This window comes from Ctenopharyngodon idella, chromosome 19 (assembly GCF_019924925.1).
Source record: "Ctenopharyngodon idella isolate HZGC_01 chromosome 19, HZGC01, whole genome shotgun sequence".
NCBI classification, from domain to species: domain Eukaryota; kingdom Metazoa; phylum Chordata; class Actinopteri; order Cypriniformes; family Xenocyprididae; genus Ctenopharyngodon; species Ctenopharyngodon idella.
This window is the reverse complement of record NC_067238.1, coordinates 26,201,640-26,222,600: the sequence shown is the minus strand read 5'-3', so window position 1 is coordinate 26,222,600 and position 20,961 is coordinate 26,201,640. Positions and strand designations below refer to the sequence as shown.

At 35.4% G+C, this 20,961-nt stretch overlaps 1 protein-coding gene across 2 annotated transcripts in view; it reads left to right on the top strand.

The window, feature by feature from the left end:
- csmd2 (CUB and Sushi multiple domains 2) overlaps positions 1 to 20,961 on the top strand; it is a 291,911-nt gene that overhangs the window by 114,006 nt on the left and 156,944 nt on the right. The window lies entirely within an intron of this gene.

The following is a 20,961-nucleotide window of genomic DNA, read 5'->3' as shown; positions in this document are numbered from 1 at the left end:
GTGGGGTACAGAGAGCTTTTTCATGTGTTTTTATGTGTAGGTGTGTTGATAGGAGAGAGAGAACCAGGCTCTGTGCAAGACTCAGAAGGGTCAAAGAGGAAGTTTTTCTGGGGCTTTCTTCTACACTCTAGGAATGTGTCAGCCGGTTATTGATCGGTGTGCTGGGTGATCCATCTTAATCCAATACCCGTGGATAAGAGGAGAACCTTGTGCGCTCCCTCATATGACAGGGGTTAAAAAAGTGAACATACTGTATGTATGTAGTGTGTATAAGTATGTGCATTTTATTGAAAAGTATCAGTGTTAGTAAGAGTCTCTTATGCTCACTAAAAGGTAAAAGCTACATTTTTTTAAATATCTAAAATATGTTTTACAGTATTAACACAGTAATGATATTGTGAAATATTATTGCAATTTAAAGTTTTCAATTTGAATATTTTTTTTTTATATGTAATTTATTCCTGTGATGGCAAAGCTGAATTTTCAGCATCATTACTCCAGTCTTCAGTGTCACATGATCCTTCAGAAATCATTCAGATATGCTGATTTGGTGCTCAAGAAACATTTCTTACAATCAGTTGCTGAAAACAGTTGGGCTTCTTAATATTTTGGTAGAAACCTTTAGATTTTTTTAGGATTCTTTGTTGAAGAAAGTTCAAAAGAGCAACGTTTATTTGACATAGAAATATTTTGTTTGTCTCCTGCTGTCTACTGTCACTTTTGATCAATTTAATGCATCTTTGCTAAATAAAAGTATTAACTTGCTGACAGCAAAATTTTTAACAGGAAAAAGAGAAAATACTACCATCAGTGCTTGTTGTGGGTGTCTTCCCTTCCTCTCCTGTTGATGGGGGTTGGACGCCTCATGTGTTTTTAATTAGATGAGGTGATTAGAAAATTGGGGGAGAGGAAAATTAAAAATGGGATTAACACGGTCTTAGACTCAGGGAGACAGAATGGAATGAGAGAAATGTATCTTTTGCACATCAGTCGCCTGATTTGACCATTATTAGCTTCCTGATCGCAGAGAATAGCACAGGATTACAACACAATGCTTGGCCAGCGAGCAAGTGGTAAATCTCAAGGCAACATGGGTAGAGTCCAGCTCTGATATTGGCGTCGCATGTAGATTAAATCAGCTCTGTCTAGTACATCTGTATCAGATTGTCTAATCCATATTATAGACATGGGTGTAGACATCTGAGCATACATCCTCTGGCTGTCTGTTACAACCACATGCAAAGACTTTTTTATTTTTTGACCACACTGGCAATAAAGATGCAGATGTGTTGTTCACCGACTGTGTTATAAGGTCATGTGGTGAAAACAGCATAAAAAGAAGTCCTTGACTCATATGATGTCATGTTTGTGTACATGATGGTGTACATACTGTACATCATTGTGTCACATCAATGCATTCTTCCTAAAGCATCGTATGAATCGTATGTGGCAGCACCAGTCAGTCTTTTTATTTCCTTGTACTTTTCATTCTCCCTTTTTCTCAGTGTCGTGAACATGGCGATAATCAAACATGTGGTCTGCCTCCTTTGTGTTTTTCCCTCAGATAATTACATTGATATCTCCCTATTGAGATTCAGAGGCATTCTTTCAGCTCACTGGCCTTTATTTTTCAGTTATTAATACCTATTCTTTTCATTTTTGGTTGGTTTCACAAACATGTTTGAAGATGACATCAAATGTTTTCCATCTGAAACTTGCTTGGAGAATGGAAAACAAGAGGGAAAAGTTTAAATAATGGCCACTCGGTGTCCAAAACATTATCCCCTGGTTTCACAGACAAAGATTAAGCTAGTCCTAGACTAAAATGCATGTTTGAGCTCTTTTAACTGATAACAACTTGCACTGACATATCTTAAAATATGTCAGAGCCATTGTTTTGTCTCAAGATGGACACCAGTAATTATTTTTTTTTTCTAGTGTATGTTTATAAAAGCTACTTAAATGCCCTAATTGAAATAAGGCCTAATCCTGGCTTAGCCTAAGCCCTGTCTGTGAAACCAAGCCTATATCTGTTATGTCTGTTAAAATCTGATTATTTATATTGTTGGCTTATCTCTTGTTTTCTATTTGAATATATTTTAAAGTGTAATTTCTTTGTTGAATAGGACAGTATTTATTGACATGCAATCTTTTATTTGTCTACTTTTTTCTACTGCTACTTTGATCAATTTAATGCATCTTTGCTGAATAAATGTGTATGATTATGTATATCCAAAATTAATTTCATAGAATGTCTTTCTTGCTTTCATGGAGAACAGAAAACACAGGGAAACAGTGTTAATAATGGCCACTCTGAATTAGAATTAAATCGGAATTAGAAATAAATAAATAAATAACAAAGACAAAATAAATCATTATTTTAATCACCATTAAGGCACTAGTATTGTGTGGAACTTTGTTAAAAATGATTTGGGATTTTGTCATTTCTGACCTAGTGCATGTGCTGAGTTTGCCCTATACTTTTTTGTGTAAATTTGCGTTATCTCTGTTAGGCCAGAATTTATTTTAGTTACATATTTTATTGGAGGTAATAAAAATTGGGTTTTTCGGAGGCACACTATAAATAGCAAGTCTATAAATGCAGATGATAAATGGCTGCTGGTGCCGAAGTATTATTCTGGCTCTTTTTCAGACTGTTCGAAAAGCCAGGCCCGAAGCCAGGAAAGGAGGATGGGACCGGTGCCAAAGAGTCTTAAAGTATTCACCTCTCAGCCTTCAATATCCCTTCTTCTTTTTATGCTCATGCCTACTTGCCACCTCTGCCCTCCCAAAAATGCTTTGCTTTCGCCTCTTTGTCTTTGAACTGCACAGTGAAATACCGCATTGACAGTTTTAAACTTTAGAGTTGTCTCCTTTCCCACTCTCTCCACCCAGGTTATATGTATGAGAAATTTGGTTCTCTGTAACATTGGTATAGATAACCAGACCGGACTCCAAGATGTCAAGCTGAAGCTTGTAAATGCTGAACTCTGTAATGGCAGCTCTTTTGCTCAGAAATTGGCCTTTTAAGTGGACTTGTCCTCACCTATCATCCAAATCCCACCAACCCAACCCCTCTGCCCCTGCTGACTGCAGTGACCCATAAAGCCGATTAGACCGGCCCTTTGCAGTGGGCTCCTACTTCAAAGGAATGAGAGAGTGGGAAAGTGAGAGATATGGTTGAGAACAGGAATATAGTTACAGGAATAGGTCTGCAGGCTTCCTCCCAGCTAAAATATAGCTATTAATGGCTGTGTTGATTTTGAGACTTTTTTTGATGATTACTCACTATAACAATATACTGTTTACCTCATCCCAAATTATTCCCATATATGAGAGCCATGAGTTTTACTCCTTAGACTGACTAATGAAGAAAGTTTTTAAGAAGTTAGTGGAAGTGGTTTATTCTACAGTTATAACTGGTGAAGAAAAAATCTCAGTTACTCATTAAGAACCAACAGAACGTTGCAAAAAAATAAAAGTGTACAATATCAGGCAATTTAAAATTTAAAACCACATAGACCTTTTATACATTATACACTACTATAATTTGATCATGTGACACTGAAGACCGGAGTAATGGCTGCTGAAAATTCAGCTTTGCCATCATACAGTAGAAATAAATTACATCTTAAAACATGTACAATTTTAAATTGTATTAATATTTTACAATATTACTCTTTTTACTGCATATTTGATCAAATAATTGTAGCCTTGATGAGGTTGTATTTTTATTATGATTTTACATGCTTTTTTTTGGAGCTTTGACACAGACATCATTTTCAAGAGGGCAATCAGGAATGAAACAGCTCTAGTCATGTGGACATTTTTACATGGCTGGTATAAATAGTCACATGAAATCAAAACCGCCTGCACTTTCTCTTTTTAGACCCTTTGAACCTTACGTTCAGTTTAAATGGTTTATTGGTCAACTTTTAAATATTTTAGCGTTTAAGTGTTTTTCACTTACGAGCCAAACCGTTCTCGTTGCTTAACCGTACCATATGGATATGGTTTAATTTTCCACATGATAACGACTGCTCTTCGGAATGTAATACAAATGCGTCAGTCATCACCTTGATAATGCAAGAGTTTACAGGTGGTATGAGATGTAAATAGCGACCATTTTATGGTGGATGATCAGTTATTTCTTTTAATTTTATTATTCATTTGCGTTAACTTTGCTCAAATAGCGCACTTGGCCAGCTACAGAGAGACTGGCAGCCAGACAACAGACAAGTGACCAATCCTGAGTGGCGACATAACTACATACATTCTACCAACATGGATCAACAGCCAACTGTGCTGAGAATTCCAGGCTGAAAACGGTTTGTAATCGTGCCATACCAAACCTAGCTTGAGTGGAAATATAACTGGAATTGTTCCTTACTGATCTTGGAACCGTTCGGCCTGACGGTGTAAAAGTGGCTTATGGGTTGTTATGGCATAAGATGCACCGAGTTTTTTAACTTGCCAGAAGCACACATTGTGGAAAATGATTTGGGCATCAAGTAAAAAAAATGAAAGAAAAGACAGTTTGGAAGTGGTATTTTAACCTCAGCCACCCATTTCTGTCCTGCACCTTTCAGTGTCCTGCATGAGAGAGTGGGGATCTGGAGCCATTTTGCAGCTCCTTTCTGAGAACCTTTGATCTGTAATCCACTCTTATCTAGGTGCTGGAATAAATGTGATGGAGGGGAGGAGGAAGCTTATACAGGTCCACTGTATCGCCTGTTACCTTTTTAAAGCTTTATTTAAACTTTCTTTCCTCTTTTTTTCTTCTTTGAAGTTGCAGGGGTGGTAGAAAATTGAGCTTTCAGAACTGGTCCACCCTGGCATGAGAACTATTGAAAAAAGTTACTGTATCTCTATGTGCTAGAGCTATAGCTTTCCTCTCATCTTTCATGGGTTGCCACCTTAAATCAAACAAACATGTTTGTTCAAGCTCTTCCATCGGCTGTGGCAAAAGTCAAATGCGCCTACAGTAGCTGGAGCTTGGGGGCGGAGTGTCACTCGTCATCTCGGCCTGAAGTGACAGCTGACAATGTTTGTGTCGCACGCTTATGTAGTCACTTCTATACTAACATAACTGATTAATACACAGCTGACCCACTAGAGAAAACCCCTAAGGTCATCGTGTACTGACAGCTTTCTGAGCCAATTTGGAATGACATGTTAACCTGCAGCTTAAAATAATACAGATGGCTTCTCATTTGTACATTATGCCCATTTCACTATTGCAGCAGCGAACTGTTTTTGTAGGGTCACAGAAAGCCGAAACCTAACCATGACTGTAAGAGGATTTGCTTTTAACTAGAAACATTAGTAACTTTAAATTTGACTTTTAATCATATTTAAGTCATTTGTTTTCATATGATTCAAGTCATACAGTATATTTTGTCACACCATGAGCTGTCATGAGAGTGTGTTGTGAAGCAAAACCCATTGAGAACTGCTGCACAATAATTGTATTTATTTATTTTTTATTTATTTATTTTTAGAATTGGATCTTTGTTATTTTAACTTTATTATTTTAGAATCTTTGCTATATTACAATGATGACCCCTCTGAGGAACCCTGGGTTTAAGTGCTCGCTTGAGCAGAATAATGATGGCTTATTACAGGCATCGTTTTATGAATTTGTCTACATTTTTACTGAAAAAAAAACTAAAAGTGCCCCTACAGTAGTTACACGTTACTACATGTACTTACTATAGTAATAACAGTAAATTATGCATAATTACAAGTAACTGACCCTAAACCAAACCTTAACCCCAACTGTAGCTCTATAGTAAGTACATGTAGTTAATTAATAGTACTCAGTACTTATTTGAGTAATTACAATGTAACTACGGTGCTGTAAAATAAAGTGTATCACCTCCCACACACGTCTAGTATTCCTTTTTCATAATTACTTCACTTTCCTCCAGACATAAAGCATCATGTCCTTGAATTTTGTGTTTAAATAAAGAGCTTAATAGTACAGTATATCTTCATCTGAGATCTTTTTCTCAACCTATTAAATCTTTCTCAGTGCCAAGCAATGTCAAATTCCAGGAAAAATCCATTCTTAATCCATTTAGGGACCCTCACACGGACTGCACAGCAACCGTCTGGCTGGTTTGACCCAGACGGATTCATATTCATAAGTTGCTCGCTAGTTTCACCTCTTCTGATTCCTTTTGGTATTTGTGGTGTGACATCAAACCAGCTGCTTCTGTCTCCTTCTACCACATTGAGAGTTTAAGGATGGAGCTCGTTATATTGGTACCACTATAAGCATGAAGTCTGGAGGGGTTGGAGATATCCATCATTAACCGTGATGGGAGGATGTGGGAGTACAAACACTGAGCTGATGAGCTCCAGAGGGATGGCTTCTCTTAACCATTAGTCATGCATGGAGAACTCCATTGCTATTAGAGGAGTTTTTTTTTTTTTTTTTTTTGGTTCTTGTCGGTGTCTGATTAAAGACTTGCGCCGTATATCAGTGTACATTTATGTGGAAGCACCCTTTCTCTTGCACATTTTTTTTCATACACATGCAGGCCTTTTTGGAGATGTAATTATGCATTGCCAAAAGGATCTGTGCCAGCCATCCTTTTCTTTTTTTGGGTAGAACCCAGCTGTGCAATCCATGTCCTTTGTTAATGCTGTCAGCATGACTTCCAGTTGAAAAGTAGATCACAACAGGTTAAAACTTCAGCAAAAATACTAATTTTGGGGCCTGTTAGTTTGTCTGCTTCCACCTCCCTTGTATTGTAGTCTGCAGTTTTTCCAGAGGCTGTGGAATTAATGAGGGAACGTGAAAAACAGTGGCGCTGTTTTCTTAATCTTGGCCTAATTAACTGACTTTCTTTTGTCAGATTGCAGCAGTTTCCACTGGAAACTACATAGCTGAAGATTCAGCCTGTAAACCAACAAATAGGTCAGATGAGTGGGTGATTATTTGCTGCTGTTTGTTGAGTGATTCAGCTTAGACTGCGTCAGAACTAGTTTTGTACCCCAAGCATCTAGGCTAACGGTTTGACATTGTTAACAGACGCAAAAGAAGTATTGTCACTGCCACTCGAGCCTGTTTCATCAAAGGTACGTAATGTAAGATCAATGTATTTAGCAGATTCACACCTTTTTAAAGCATTTCAGAAGTGTAGAGTCTCAGTTACTGTGTTAAGTCAGTCATTTATTCCCCACCTGCAGCTGCCTCCCAGATAATGCTTTAAATCACTACTTTAAAATTTATGTCAGTGTAAGTATTACGATATTGTAGTATTACTGTATTTTACTTTTGTTAAATAGAACCTATTCTTTCATATGAAATAATTCTGGAAAACTGTGTTTTGTGAAGCAAGGGATGGTGTTTTAGTAATCCAGAGAGTCAAGTGGTAAAGGTAGCTGTTTGAAAGATAATGGCTGTGTTCGAGACATGAAAAAATGTTGCCTTTGCATACAGTATATGGAAGTAGGAAAGCATCAAGATTCATAACATCCTACTTTGATGCCTTCAACCGGTTGTTTTTTTTTTTTTTTTTTTTAAGATGTGTATTGGTAGAAAGAATAAAAATGGTGTCTAATAGTGGTAAGTAAGGTTGCCTCAGTATAATACAAAAAAAAAAGGTTTTTTTTTTTGCTACTAATGTCTAAATATTGTCATGTTAATGGTCGATATTAAAATTCTATAATATTATACAATATTGCATTACTCCATAAAAAAGTAACTAATTGCGTTACTTTTTTTTTTTACGAAAACTAATGTGTTACATTACGTTTGTGCTACTTTTTCTCACCTGGGCTTGCTTGTTTGTTTTTTAATAACAACGAAAAAAGTTCTATATTTGGCAAATGTTAAGGCACTTTCACACCAAAAGTGAAATGGATAAGCCTCAGGCTGAAGGAAAACCATATTTACTCCTGTACAGTAGAGGGCGCAGCTCAAACAAACCTTTCAGCTGTAATATCATTCTGGATTAAAAAAAGAATAGGATACAGGAGAATGAAGTTCAACTCTCTTATTTCTAAATCTAATCTAAAGTAATTTTTTCTTATTAGTATGGTTGAATTAGATCATTGAAGGTCAGCAGCAATGACATTAGTTAATAAAGTGAGATTAAATACATAAAGTATATTTGTGTAATTTAATATAGTTAACTATTACATGTTTGTGTAAAACTTTGAGATTGTATTTCACTGTTTTTATTCATTTTGAGGAATACTGAATGTTTTTGTGCAAGTGAGATGAGTAAATGCATGTTCACATTTAGTATAGAACTACAATAACCATCGTTTACACCGCACAAATTGCACTTTATTTCTCTCAACATGGTGACAGGGGAGCTGTCAATCAGTAAATGTGAAAAAGTAACTTGGATATTTTGTTGTAAATTGAAAAAGTAATGCGTTACTTGACTAGTTACTTGAAAAAGTAATCTGATTACATAACTCAAGTTATTTGTAATGCGTTACCCCCAACACTGGTGGTGTGTTCCTGTCAGAAACCATTTTCCTTAAGAGGTACGGAAACACTGTGTGTGAAGTCATTGACTGATCGGGCAGTGAGGCAGTAGGGCAGCTGTCTACAGCTTCAGACACAGGTTTAATGTGAAGATATCTGAACGCAGTCATGCAGGGTTTGACAGTGTGAATTGAGCCTCTAGACCTTGGGTTTAATGTTTGATCTGAGCTCTTAGGCCCTTTATGGCTGTGGGGAGAGAGGTGGTCATTGCGTTGGGAGTGGCTCTCCGTGAGTGCAGATGACAAAGCTCTCAGCATGCTTTAATTTAAGAAAAAAAAGTCTTCAGGGAAATCTTTACAGTGCTAATCTTAACAGCCTACAATGCTGTTCAATTCAAACCTGGCTATATTATGTTCACTTTATGTGACTGCTGTTTTCCACTAAATTTCCCCTCAGGGATGAATCAAGTGGCTAATATTGTCATGGATGGAAAAAGTAAGCACCATTTTGAAAAATATACAGGATGCCACATTTTTGACATTACTGTGGGTTATAGTTTCATTAGTTCTGACTGTAATTTCAAAGACTGTATTCATAAAACTTATTGGACAAAGGATTTATTAAACCTTATTGGATAATTTTAAGACTCTTTAAGTGAATATTAAACATTTTGAAATGTTGTAGTTCTTTATTGCCAGATTCTTTAACTTGACATTTATTGAACAATTTCTGTGTGCATCATACAATGATGGATTTGTTAACTAATTGTCATATTCCAGTTTGAATAAAACAGGGAAGTTGTATAAACTTTCAGTAAATCAGTTCCAATTAAGCCAAATTTCAAAATTCTCAAAATAATTTATACTTGAAGATTCAGACTGCAGATTTTTTATTTATTTAATTATTTAGAAATATAAATTTTTCACAACACTCCAGTGCTGCAAAAACATTGACAATGAAATATGCTGTTTACATATATATTCAGTACTTGTTGCCTGACAAATCCTATTACCCTAACAAGGACATTAATGCTTTACAATTGGCTTCTGCTTGTGAGTTATTGAACAGCTACAGAATATTCTTGATACAATTTCCATGATCAAGATTAAGGGCTGCTTATTCAGTTTGTGAATGTGAAGGACAGATGTTGTAATGGATATTGAAAGCTTTTAATGGGGTTACATATAAAGTTTTTTTAAAGTTTTTACATTTTTAAAGGAAGCCAGTGGTGTTCAGTCAAACATATCAAGAGCTTTGCATAACTCTGCACTGTATGGGGTGGTATAACAGATCAAAAAAGAGCCATGTAAAAGCATGCCTGGAGTTTGCCAAAAGCATTATAGTGACCCAATTTGCAATTTAGTAAGATGATTTTGTCAGAGATGTAGGTAACTTCAGTAAATGTTTGTGGTACTTTGTACTTTTGGTACTTAAAGGCTTTTTTTCAGTAAGCGAGATCATGTAAAATGTTGCATTATCTTAAAGCTTCAACTAAAATCATTTGTTCACCTCTGTTAGCCACTGTTTTCTGTTTCCTTCTTCCTGTTTTGTGCTCTTGTGTGCACCTGCAGTGTGTCTCAGCTGGATGTAGATTGTGTTTGATTTGTTATAAGGGTCTTCAGTTTTAAATGGCACTTGTCCTGCTTTAAGCCTGCTCATCTAACGTCACCGCTGATGCTTTCACTGGCAAACAGATCACTCACTCAGCTGACATAACTCAAAGGTCTTGAGTTTTCTTTCTTTCTGTCACTCTGTGCGCTCTTTCTAGACTGCAATCTTTCATTTGTCTCATACGCAGACTCACACACAGCGGATCCATACGGTCTGGGTGATTGATCACTTTAATATGTATCACAGTTGATTCACTTCAGCTCGTTCTGACTTTCCTCAGAGTACGAGATGTAACATAAAAAATATAAATCAATGAAGCCGAACGAAGACAGAAAACACTGAGGAGGAGAAAGAAGCCAATGATATATCATGCATGCGCACCAAAAAATAAGCTCTGGACAAAATCCAATCAAGAAGAACTCTGGGAAGAGAGATTATGATCTCTTGTGTCTCTCCACACTAATACCCACAGGGTATACCAGTCTATCTTCTCAAGCTATCTTCCCCACAACTCAAGCATTCATTCTTCTGATGAAGAAGTAAAATAGATGATAGCACAAGTCAAAGCACTTTTGGATTCAGCAATATCATGTTACAAACTCCTTAAAACATTTTCAAGTACTGCACTATGGATGCAACGTCTTTATTTTTGTATTTCCGTTATCCTTTGTCAGTTTAACAAGTTTTTTCCACATCTGAAGATTGCTTAATTGAAACAGTCATACAGGTTTGGAATAACACAAGTTTAAGTAAATTATGACAGAATTTTCATTTTGGGGTGAACTATCCCTTTAAATCACTGTAGTTACTGACTTTTTTTCAATTTTTTTTTCAATTGACAGTGTGCAGTTTTTCAGTAATAGTTCAGAAACAGAGATTAATTAAGTATTACTTTTTTTTTTTTTTTTTTTTTTATGTAGGGCTGGGTTAAAAAGTCGATTCTCATTTTTATGAACTGAAATCACTTTTTAAAATCCCAAGAATAATTTGACAGATCACTGTAGTTCAAGCGAAGCAGCAGCGCAGAGTGCACATTAACTGATCATCTCTTCTGCTTTACCACTAGTTTCTAGCATGAAATAAACATGAATGAACATCAGAAGGTATGTTGAAAGATACATTACAACTTTCCAAAATCCATATCATGTAACATGTAAATGCTTAACCAGTGTTTCAACCTCGAAAGTCGTTGATAAAACAGCTTGTAAACAGTGCTAGGTAGTAACTGATTACATGTAATTTGGATTACGTAATCAGATTCTACTTGTAATTAGATTATTACATTTTAAGATACTAGCAATCAGATGACTGTTACTTTTTTTATTGATTAGATGATTACACATTATTCAAACAATGATAGTAAGTCATTCATAATTTTGATTCTCCCTAATTCTTCTTTTTCATGTTTTAAATATTCCTTTCTAAAACAGCATATCACTTATATTCATTCAGAAAGTTTTTTAGTTTTGTGAAATTGCACACACAGACCAGCCACTAGTTTGTTGGCTATAATTACATGGAAAATTGAGAGTCCACAAAGCATTTGACCACTGGATTTACAGAAAATATTTTACTTTTAAGGAGTGTTTTCTGAACTAATTATTATTTGCAGTCATTTAACCATGTATTGCTATTGGAAGTCTTTTGTCTTTCAAACACATTTTTATTATATATTTTTTTTATTATTTTATTTTAAAATGATTTATTTAAATTTTATAATTTTATGATTTATTAGCTTTTCATTACACTCACAACCCCCTGCAATTCCTTCCCAAACCCCAGTTTAGGAAATGCGCTTCATGTTGTTGATAACAAAGAATAGAATATATTTTCTTTCTCTTTATATTTTTATAGCAATATGGTACAAAATTATTCTATTCAGTTCAATGTGATAAACGAGTTGGGTCAAAAGTAATCTAAAAGTAATCAAAAAGTAGTCTGATTGTATTACCTAAATGTGTAATGTAATGGATTACATTACTAACTACAATTTGTGTCATGTAATTTGGAATCTACCCAGCACTGCTTGTAAACAATGTCATGTAATTACATTTTATCTCATAAAAGCCATTCAGACCTCGTTAGTCAGCCTAACGAACTCATTTTGCTTAATTCTTGCGCTACATTGCATATTCATTGTGTGTTTACATCGAAAAGTATCAAACTGAACTATATTAAATTGAAATTGAAGGTATTTTTTGTTTTGTCACTTTTTTAGTATTTAATTTGTAATATGTAGTTAAGACCAGCTATTGGACTTTTATTAATCCCATCTCAAAAAGTAAAGTAAAAAGTACATTTTTAAAATGTTTTTTTTTTTTTTTAATTTCTCATCATTTGCAATTGCATTGCATTACATTTGTCTAAATATTTATGATTTTAAAGTACTAGAACTGTTCAGCAGCTGGAATTGTTAAAATATATTTGTAACTAGGTCAAGAATAGTAAAATAAAATCTGACCACATGCATTTAAATGTGCATATACTCAGAAATTCAGACAGGTGGCAAAAACTTTTTTTTTTTTTCTTTTTTTTTTTTTAATAAAACCTATGTTGTGTGTTGGATGATGTGCTTACCATACTTACCAAACCCAGCTCTGCCATAATCACCACAAAGTGTTTTTTTTTTTTTTTTTTTTTTTTTATCCACCAGCTTGCTAACTAGCACAAATCAGCCTGAAAATTCATGTTGGGTATATATTTTAATTTTATTCTGTGCCACTAATGCTGCATAAATTACACACTTCACCTTTAATCTCATGTAATGTAATGTGTTGTCATTTGGATGTTAAGGTTCTAGCATGATTTATGTGCGGGCATGCTAGCAGACCTCTGACTTGCTGAAAGCAATGAGGGCAGATGGTAATCAGTTCATATTTCTGTGCTGGATATATGCTAATATCCTAGATTCTCTCTTGAGGCATGATGAGTATGTAGATGGATGATAGAAGATCTAATAATCTGTTGTGATACTGATCATAACCAGTGGGCTGGCACAGAGAAACTATCTTCACTACACGCAATAATGAAACAGTAATTCCGAGGGGGCATGTTTCCGAATCCCTCAGTTATGCACCTTTGCCCTTTTCCATTTTTTGCTCTCCTGGGGAGGCGTCAAGCAGCTAGCTTGACATGTTGAGTATGTTGATGTATGGCTGCATGGTGCATTAGCATTGTCTGGACAAGCCCTTCTTCCTGTAAACAGCAGGTTAATGTCTCTCTCTATCCCTCCTCTTTTTATTTGGCTAAGTCTGACAACTCCGTCTCGGGTTTACTGTTGACATTTGCGTGGCGGCTTCCTCGTTTATCATCGGGGGCCTGTCTACCGAGAGCTTCAAGAAGGAGGGGGGTAAGCTCTCATAAAGCCGGTGCGTTCAGCTGCTCCTCAGCAGATAGCTCTATCAAACCTACCCACCCCCCTACAATCCATCCATCCGTTTGAATCCATCTTCATAAAGCCGCAACATCACAGAGAAGCGACAGAGCGGAATCACTAACTCTAATACGTAATGTGCTAAACATTGAAATTATGACTCATAAACACCATAAATGTCAATCTTCAGGTGGGCAGAAGACATTGCATAGTGTTTTCCCAAGCTCTGTGGAAGCATCCTTGCTTTTGCGCGCAGAAACGTGTAAACAAACAAGTACCCGCGCTCGTTTTGAGGCCGGACCAGAGGGATGCCGACACATACAGACGTTGTCTGTGTGTTTTTCTGGTTTGCTGTTTTCATATTGCGCTGTTTCTCTCACATCCCTCAAAAGGCTTCCGCTGCATGGGTCTGAAAAAGCACTAAAAGAGTAAATATAAAAAAAACAATATCTGTAGTAGAGGATGCACACTGCACTGTCAGTGGCCCCTTTATTATACACAAACTCAGGTAGCAATAGGCAAATGGATGTCACTGTGTTTCAGAGAGGACTCAGCTAGAGTTTTCCACCCCACTGCTATTGCTGCCTTCATCTCTGAGACTTCTCTGAGAGTTTTTGGCCAGAGAGGAAAGAGAAGCAAGCAAATTAAAATATACTGGTACTAACTTTTAAATCTACAGCCATTGTGCATTTCATTACGCCTTCATGCAACATAGCAAAAGTAGCTTATTATACCTTTTTATATTTATTACTTTTTTTTTTGTGAAATATATAGTGATTAAAAAAAAAAAAAAAAAATATATATATATATATATATATATATATATATAAAAAAATATATATATTTATATATATATATATATATATATATATATATATATATATATATATATATATATATATTAGTCTAACCTGTGTTCAAAAGTTGGAGATTATTAGAGCTTTGTGACATGGTGTGTTATGCTGGAAGTATCCATCAGAAGATGGGTCCAATGTCGTCACAAAGTGATGGACATGGTCAGCAACAATACTCAGGTATGCTGTGGCGTTTAAACGATGCTCAATTGATACTATGGAGCCCAAAGTGTCCCAAGAAAATATCCTCCACACCATTACACCACCACCAGCAGCCTGAACCACTGATACACGACACAATGGATCCATGCTTTCATGTTGTTTACACCAAATTCTGACCCTACCATCTAAATGTTCCCACAGAAATCGACACTCATCAGACCAGGCAATGTTTTTCCAAGCATCTATTGTCCATTTTTGGTTAGCCCCTGTGAATTGGAGCCTCGGTTTCTTGTTCTTAGCTGACAGTAGTGGCACCGGTGTCTTCTGCTGCTGTAGCCCATCTGCTTCAATGTTCAACGTGTTGTGCGTTCAGAGATGCTCTTCTGGAGACCTCGGTTGTAATGAGTGGTTATTTGAGTTACTGTTGTCTTTCTATCAGCTCGAAACAGTCTGGCCATTCTCCTCTAACCTCTGGCATCAACAAGGCATTTTTGCCCACAGAACTGCTGCTTACTGGATGTTTGCTCTTTTTCAGATCATTCTCTGTAAACCCTAGTAATGGTTGTGTGTGAAAATCCCAATAGATCAGCAAATACTCAGACCAGCCCGTCTGGCACCAACAACCATGCTACGTTCAAAGTCACTTAAATTCTTTCTTCATTTTGATGATCAGTTTGAACTTCAGCAAATCGTCTTGACCATCCCTGCATCTCAATCAGCTCCCTAGCTTCCTAGGTCATGAATCAGTATATTGTGTAAATGAATGTGGCCGACTCCCTGATCAGTGCCCTGGCTACTGAACTAGGGAGCTGATACGTATGCCATGTCTACATGCCATGTGATGCCAAGTGATTTGCTGATTAGATATTTTCGTTAACGAGCAGTTGAACAGGTGTACCTAATAAAGTGGCCGGTGGGTATATGGAATATTTCAGGGAAAAAGTGTAATTGTGTATAATATAATGAAATAATGTCTGTGAACTACATAATCAATAAAAGAGCTTCGCTACTGAAAAGCTACACAATTTCAAAAATGGTGACGCTACCACCATGCTTCTGAGAAATGTCCAGCCATGGGGAAGAAAATGGGCTAATCACTCTTGTTTGTGGTAGGGAGGAACCACAGATGGGTTTGCAGTCCGGTCTTTAGTGATAAGCCAGAGTAAATGTGTGTCTCTGTCTGTTTGTGTGTGTGTACTTGTGGGTGTGTATGTGAGAATGTGTTCAAGGGTGTTTGCTGCCCTGGCAGATTGGATTTTACCATTAACATGTGCATGAAATATGAACCACACTGTTACGTAACTGCATACAATTCATTTTTCTCTGCTTGCTTTTTCTTATTCATCCTTGAGTGACTGTGAGCTATTGGCTGGAAGCTGTGTGCTGACATTGTCAAATGCTTTGCCATTGGCTTTACAGGTACAATCTGTTAAACATGGAGAATGTGCATCAGTGGTGTGGCCATTAGGACAATGGTGTAGCCTTGAAAGAAAGGCTAATACACAAGCTAATTTAGCAGCTAGAGTCTTCATTTGTTCAGATAATTGTCTATTTATCAGATGGATTTATGGGTCTTCAGTTCAGAATAAGGATTTTGTGTTGATTTACATGAGTACAGATTGGATTTGATGTGGCATTTGTAGCATTGTGGTGTGATTGTTACTGTAAAGGTAGTTAAGGCCTGTTTAAACTAAGGATGATACTGATAAGGGTAAAAATAGAAAAATAGTTTTTTAAAAAATTTATATTTAACAGAATAGCTGTAGACCACCACTATAATGATAATGAGACACATGAACGATATTATTGGAATCACTTTCAAAACATTTTTTTTTTTTCCTCCAGCTGATGAAAGATAAAAACATTGACAGCCAATCAGAATCCATCCTGCTTTAAAGAGCTTGAGCATTTAAAGCAACATACTAGAGATCGACTGATATATCACTTTACCGATATTTTCCCCGATATTTAAGCATTTTACCATAATCGGATATCTGTTTTGTAATATCAGATTTGCCGATAAACGCCACCATCTTGTGGGTGTTTTGAGAATTGCGCGCAGGATCGCCATTACAGCGCATCTGAGGGGAGACGAGACAATGGCGTGCACAGGTAAAGTATACTTACCTGCTTTGCTGTAATTAGTAAACTTTATTTAACATAACAGCCATTAATGCACAAATTAGATGTGTTACATAAATGCCTGAAATGTAGCTAGTTTATGCAGCTTGTCTCTAAGAAATAGAGACAAGCTCACGGAGTCACGTAATATCCTGTCCTGTCCCAATAAAGATGTAACTTTGTATGAATTAAATACCACAGCCATGAATGAGCACATGTTGGAAATAAAAGCTCTGAATTTAATTCTCTCTCTGTTATCTATGCTCATCATTAGTCTAGTGAAGTCATCTGCATTTTGCTGTTCACTCAGCGGGTTGATGCTCGACCACCGCATGTAACTTTGAACAAGATTCACTTAAAACACCGTAATTATTTACTATATAACCATTACACGAGCGATCGCAGTTTGAGTATAGATCTGTGTAAATGCATAGATAAACAGCGCTTTGTCAGCAGATATTTCATAATCTAGAGCAACAGAAACATTATTAATAATTCTGATATAACATACCAGTTGAGAAATGCAATAAAATACGATGTTTTGTTTGTTATATTCCAATATTCCAGAGTATATTATTCAGTTATTTAACATTATCCAGTGAATTATTCTTCACTCTTTAGCCTAATAAACAGCTTATAAATCTACTAAAACTGTAGTTTAAAATGAAGTATTACATTTCTGCAAAGTTGATATGACTCCTATCTATAATTTATATTCTCCATTTGAAAACAGTAGACATTCTACATTTATTTTGCTTCTTCTTAACATTAGTGTTGCTGCTGATGCTTTTTATAAATAAAATTATTTTTGTAATAATAATTACAAATAATTACTTACAGGGCAGAATGCTGAAAGACTCTGTTTTCTACACTACAACCTAGTTCTGCTCAACTGGGAGTATTAAGCTACATTAAAATAGCAATGCTGTTTTTTCAGGTGGTTTAAATTGTTTTATTTATTTATTTATTTATTTTTTTAATTGGTTAGAATTACTTTTGTGCTTTATTTATTTTACCTGTTTTTTTTTGTTTTTTTTTTACCTCATCAAAGATTTTATTTTTTAAACAAAAACAGTTTTGTAACAGTGCACTTTATTTTTTGCACTTTCAGACCCCTCTATTTATTGGTGTATAAATAAGATTTGATTTGTTTTGTTTTCTATGCAAGGAGGGAGTGATTGTTATAAATAAAATGGTTTGTTCAGTTTAGTGGTGTTGTAATCATGTCAAAAACAGAAGAATAACAGTAAATAAAAACATCGGTTCTGCATATCGGTTATCGGGCACATAAACACACAAATTATCGGTATCGGTTCTAAAAAATCAATATCGGTCGATCACTACAACATACTGCAGTGTGTGCTTATAATAAACAGAATCTTATTGTGCATTGGTGTGGAGTCTAATATAGTTGTCATTATAGTTATTTTTATAGTTATCGTTCTTGGTGTGAATGGGCATTTGATTTCTTCATGTGCTTTGACCAATTTGCTTTTGTATAATAATAAATTATAAAATAAATAAACTTGTATCAACAAAACAATATTAATTCGATGTACTTTTCCAGTGGTTCACTTCCATCATGATGTTTTTTTTTTGTTTTTTTTTGTGCATATTTTTTAAAGGGTTAGTTCACCCAAAAAGTTCTGTCATTTATTACTCACCCTCATGTTGTTACACATCCATAAGACCTTCGTTCATCTTCAGAACACAAATTAAGATCTTTTTGATGAAGTCTTAGAGGTTTATGTCTTTCCATAGAGATCCAATGCAACTACCACTCCAAGGTCCAGAAAGGTAGGAAAAAGACACCATTAAAGTACTCCATGTGACTCCAGTGGTTTAAACTCAGTTGTAAGAAGTGACGTGAGTGCTTTGTTTGTGCAAAAAAAAAGATCTTAATTTGTGTTACGAAGATGAACGAAAGTCTTACGGATGTGGAACGACACGAGGGTGAGTAATAAATGACACAATTTTTATTTTTGGGTGAACTAACCCTTTAATAATATACATCATTCATGTTTGCTTGCTCACGTGTCAATTGCTTGCTGCTCAAACATGCGTATGCTGATTTAATTTCATGTGGAATGAGTAACACTGTTGTTTGCTTCAAATGCATCTTGGAGGACATTTATGCTTGATGTTTTCATGATCAGTAAAAATGCATGAAGTGGCAGAATGTAAATTCCACTCTTTGTTTCCCTCTTTACATAACACAATCATTCAGAGCTAGTGTTAGAGTATGTGTACTTTTTGTGAGAATTGTGAATTTAGAGAAATTTGGCTTTAGGAAAATGTACTGAGAGTCTTTTGTACAAGAGGAGAAGCAGTGCTTACTGGACTTAAACATAATCAAATCAGTGTCAAAAGTCGAAGTCGTTTATTGTCATACAAGTCTACAAAGTATATTGAAAATCTCGAGTTCTTCTCCAATGCTGTAATTTTACTCTCTTCAGGGTGAAACGCTGTCAAAGTTTGTTTATATTTGCATGCTTGTTAACCTCCAGATCTTGAGTCATTGCAGGCTTTTCCCCTGCAAGGTCATCTGGATAATATAGTGGTTCCTGAAGGCCTCAGTTAAGTCCTATATGAAACTTGTATTTCCTACTTAACCAGCAGCACAGAAGGACGCAAAGTGGCCCTGAATGTGAATGCTTTAATGCTGTGATCTGTTTAGCATTAAAAACAGTTGATGCCTGTGATCCATTCTGTCATTGCAAATAGAAAAAGGCTCAGTGGGAGAATTAGTTTCAGTCAAAAATAAACACGCAGCACATTCATTTCAGCATTATGAATGGCGTAGTGTCCACAGGCAAAACTGTTGACAGTGAATAGATTGAATCGAGAGCACATGAACATGCAAACTGAATAATATGCAGAGAATTGTGGAGTGTGAGAATTGTGGGGTGTGAGATTTCAATCACATGTCATCTGTCAGGTGTTTTTGTTTTGTTTTGTTTGCTTTGCTTTTGTTGTGTTGTGTTTTCTGTTGTGTTGTTTTGTGTAGAGCTGCACGATTCTGGATAAATTGAGAATTTATATATATATATATATATATATATATTTGACAAAATTATGATTTTTTTTTTTTTTTTTTTTTTTTTCAGTGTTTGATTGAATTATTCAATGACTCACTCATAAAGACTTCACTTGTTTCATTACTGGATGAATCAGTGTTTTTGAACAAATGATTCAATGACTTTTTTTGTTGCCACCTACTGGTTGTAATAATGTAATTAACAAACATTCTTTATTTGAAGCATCAAGTTACTTTCAAAAGGGGGTTTACTCTATTTTGATTGCTACCGTAGACATTAGTGTTTATATCTGAAATTTAAACTTTTATAATTTAACTCTGAAATAATGATACGGTGTGGTTGAAAAGACTCTTTGTTAAGCATTTTCATACCTATACATGATAACTGCTCTCTCCGGGTCAGCGGCAGCACCAGCACAGATTTGAATGTTCTGCTCTGACCGTACTTGTCAAAGGTTTAATAGACATAACAAAATCATTGTCTTTTAGCAATAAGATTGCATGAGTGTTTGAATCGAGATCATGATAATCATGCAGCTTATGTTTTGTTTATATGTTTTGATAATTTTGATAACATTTTTCCTAAAAGATGATTTGATTCATTGATGCATTGGTTCATCGATTTGTTGATTAATTCACTCATTCACTCACTGATTCATTGATTTATTCCATACTCCTTTAGCTTTTTTGTTTAATTCTTCAAATGACACACTGGACAAAAATAAATGAAGCATCACTAAATAGGTTTAATAATATCTGTACATTTTGATTGTCCAGTGAAGATCAGCACAGGAAGTTAAGAACAAAACTCAAAGTATACCTAAACGGGGAGTAGAGATATTATATACCAATGCCATGGTGATGTATTGCACATATATGAATAAGCTGTGTCATTAATTTTGAGTAATTTCATATATGTGTATATATATATATATATATATATATATATATATATATATAAACAAAAAAAAAACAAAAAAAAAACAGATTAATATACCCTCACACACCCACTTACCTACACACAAATGTCCGCACACACTGCCCTATCAAGCCCACACCAATGTGATTTTGTTATCTATGGTAAAATAGCAATGGATCCTCTTTATGGCCCTCTTTTATGGATCCTCTGGGAAAGCTCAATTACACAGCTGCATCCACGAGTGACCTTGGAAGCTAATTTGTTTTTCTCCTGTTAACAACAAATCCAGGCAAATGGGTGATTACAGTGAGGTAGATAAAGAAATCCTTGTTATTATTTATTGTTTCAGTAATCTTTAATTTTTATTATTATTATTAATATTATTTTAACTTGGCTTAGCAAATGCAAATGCAGAAAGCGAAGGTCATTTTAGCT